Source organism: Schistocerca gregaria, unplaced genomic scaffold, assembly GCF_023897955.1.
Source record: "Schistocerca gregaria isolate iqSchGreg1 unplaced genomic scaffold, iqSchGreg1.2 ptg000047l, whole genome shotgun sequence".
Taxonomy (NCBI): domain Eukaryota; kingdom Metazoa; phylum Arthropoda; class Insecta; order Orthoptera; family Acrididae; genus Schistocerca; species Schistocerca gregaria.
The window spans coordinates 3,103,104-3,106,226 of record NW_026061704.1 but is presented as its reverse complement, the minus strand read 5'-3'; the positions used below and the strand labels follow the sequence as shown (position 1 = coordinate 3,106,226).

Genomic DNA, 3,123 nt, shown 5'->3' with positions numbered 1-3,123 from the left:
AATGGGTAACATCAGTTGATACTACATTATTTCTCTGAATTTGAAAATGGATAACATCAGTCGATAATACATAAAATTTATGGGAGCACTTACCTAACCGCAATGAAACAACCTTAAATTTAACGATACAGTGCTAATTCGAACTTTGAGTTCGATTTTTGGGGGTTTGTTTCACTCCTTATGCCTACACAAAAATTAGTTAATATTAACAAATGTCATATTATAGCTATAAGTTCCTAAGAAAAGTGTTTACATTTAGGGGTCAGAGGTAGAAGTTAAGAGATCGAACCACTTTTAATTAATGCTGCATGCCGTTCTGAGAAAATCGTTACTCGAAAAAAAAGTGTTCAAAGTTTAGGGAAAACATTTAGTTATATTATTACTTCGATTTGCATGAACTGAGTGTTACATATATATTTTTAATATCGCTGAAAACGAATCTGGAGTCAGATTTTCAATATTCAAAACAGCTAATCCAATACGGAGGGCAAACGATTATGTTTTGACCAATTTTTACCAAAAATGTATTTTCGTTATTTACGTTTAGTCTGCAATTCAAAGAGTATTTATCAACCCTTCCTCTAGCTCTGATTGTTCCTAGACAGCAACTTCCTGTTCTTCTTGGCAGGAAAAGCCGATCCGTCTAAGGTGGATATGCAGCACTCGGCAGCCTGCACTTGATATTCGCCCGTATTTTCGGTGAGTATGTTTGCATGCATTCTGCAGTATGAATCCTTTTGAGCACGTGCGACACGGGACGAGTTATCATCTACATCTGTATGGAAACCCTGCAAAACACATTTAAGTGCCTGGTAAAGGGTTCATCGAATCACCTTCACAACTGATAATTAATTGAAACCCTCAGCTGCCGACAGGTGTTGTTGATATACTTCGATGGGGACAGCTGAAAAGTGTGCCCCTACTGGGACTCGAACCCAGAATCTCCTGCTTACAAGGCAGACGCTCAATCCATCTGAGCTATCGAGGGCACAAATGAACAGCACGACTGCAGGAATTTATCCCTCGCACACTTCCCGTGAGACTCACATCCCCAACCGTCCACAATCCGATTACGTAATGTACTTAATAGGTATTTGTCCATCCACTCATTACTGGCTCACACTAAGGTGACGATTCCCGTAAGAGTTCCGGCAGCCTGTGCGCATTCGCACAGACGAAGGTCAATGGCTGGGAAACGTTTAACCATAGATATGAAGATAGTAGCTGTTCTCGAAAGAACAGGCGCCACTGACGACCGTACAGCTCTTCTAGAACACATGATAGACCGGCCGATGTGGCTGAGCGGTTGTAGGTACTTCAGTCGGGAGCCACGCGAACGCTACGGTCGCAGGTTCAAATCCTACCTCGAGTATGGATGTGTGTGATGTCCTTAGGTTAGTTAGGTTTAAGTCGTTCTAAGTTCTAGGAAACTGATGACCTCGGATCTTAAGTCCCAAAGTGCTCAGAGCCATTTGAACCATCAGTCCGTATGTTTGCACACTACTTACAGTAACTTATGCTAAGGACAACACACACACAACCATGCCCGAAGGAGGACTCGAACCTCCAACGGGGGGAGCCGCGCGAACCGTGACAAGGCGTTGGAGACATGGCGGGTACCCCGCGCGGCTCATGGCAGCCATGACACTGCTTCAAACAATGGGCTGTAGAAACTTTTGTAAAGCACGGATTAAAAAAATAAAAACCTTTCCGTTCCAAGGGTGTAGACAAGTACACCTTTAAAAATTGCAACTACAAAGAAATTGAATTTTCGAACGTTTTGAATGAGAACCTGTCCTTATGGAACACCGTTGATCAAATGTCACAGGGATTATATACTCAGGTTTCACAGGTGGATTAACACTTTCTGATCAATATCCGAAATGATCAGGGCTTAAAACTTTGAAGAGTTAAATTTCAAGGGCCGTTCTCTTGTATGCAAATAGTTTCACAGTAGAAATTTCTCTAGTTTTATTTATTTATTTATTTATTTATTTTTCTGTAGGTAAAGAAGGATAGCATTGTGAGGAGGGGGAAGGGGGGGGGGGAGAAATCTTGCATCTCCCACCTTCGAATTCTCACTACAGAATTTTTATTCATTACGAGATTCTCAGCCACTTGCAGAAGTGATTTTGCGTGATTCTGCAAAACTTTTCCTTTAGCCAATCGTAGCAACTATAGGATTCCGTTCCTGCTGCATGACATGTCTCGGAACTTAAACTGACCAACTCATTTGCATAAAGAGCTAGCTTATCATCCGCTTCTTTACTTGCGTAGACCGTTCATGGTCTGCAAAGAATTTTTTCTTTAATCGTTTTTTTATGTCTTTTATAAACTGCAACACTTTCTAAACTTTCTAAACTTAACGCCGTTGAAGCATGGTCTTTTACTGAATGACCAAAAAGCTATGCTGACAGCTGCAGTCCAAGGTTTTTGTTAATCAAGCCGTTTTGTATTCTTGTGGTGATATCTCCGTAGAGTCTTTCATTCCCTAACGCATATTTCTTTATATCTAATTGAGAAGTGAAATACCGGTTTTCATAGATGCAGATTTAAAATATTTTAATATAACGCAATAAATATTTCATTAAAATTTTCATCCCCTTATGCTCGAAGTTCCAAAACCAGAAAAACACGTTGTTTTTAAAAATTGTAACACATTAGTCGAATATGAATTGTCTGATATATTTAGTAATGCTTTCATAATGAACCTTTTTCTGAAACATCTCACACCCTTTAGGGGTTGGGTTTTCAAAAACAGTTAAACACGTATTCTTCTATTTAGAACCGAGGAGTCAAATTCAAATCTTCATCCATTTAATTCTAAAAATGCTTTCATAGTGAAATATTTCATAAAACATTCATCCCCTATTTCACTCTATTAGTCAGATAAATTTCCAAAAGCCACGAAACACATTTTTTTAACATCCAACCGAAATGTCAAGTACCTATTTTCATAGATGTAGCTATAAAAAGGCTTCAGTAGTTCTTTAATAATGATTTATTTTCAAAAAACCTTCACTAATTATTTTATCCCCCATTGGAAGAATTTCGGAAAATGCTAAAATCCTGTTTCTTTTTTGTTTTTTGTCTGAGACACCAAATGTCAATTTTCGTAGTTTT

General features: G+C 38.7%; 1 non-coding gene across 1 annotated transcript; it reads right to left on the bottom strand.

Moving 5' to 3' along the window:
• Nucleotides 1–914: 914 nt before the first annotated feature.
• Trnat-ugu (transfer RNA threonine (anticodon UGU)) lies at nucleotides 915–989 on the bottom strand. Its single transcript has one exon. It is a non-coding gene; the product is annotated as a tRNA-Thr (tRNA).
• Between the last annotated feature and the right edge of the window lie 2,134 nt (nucleotides 990–3,123).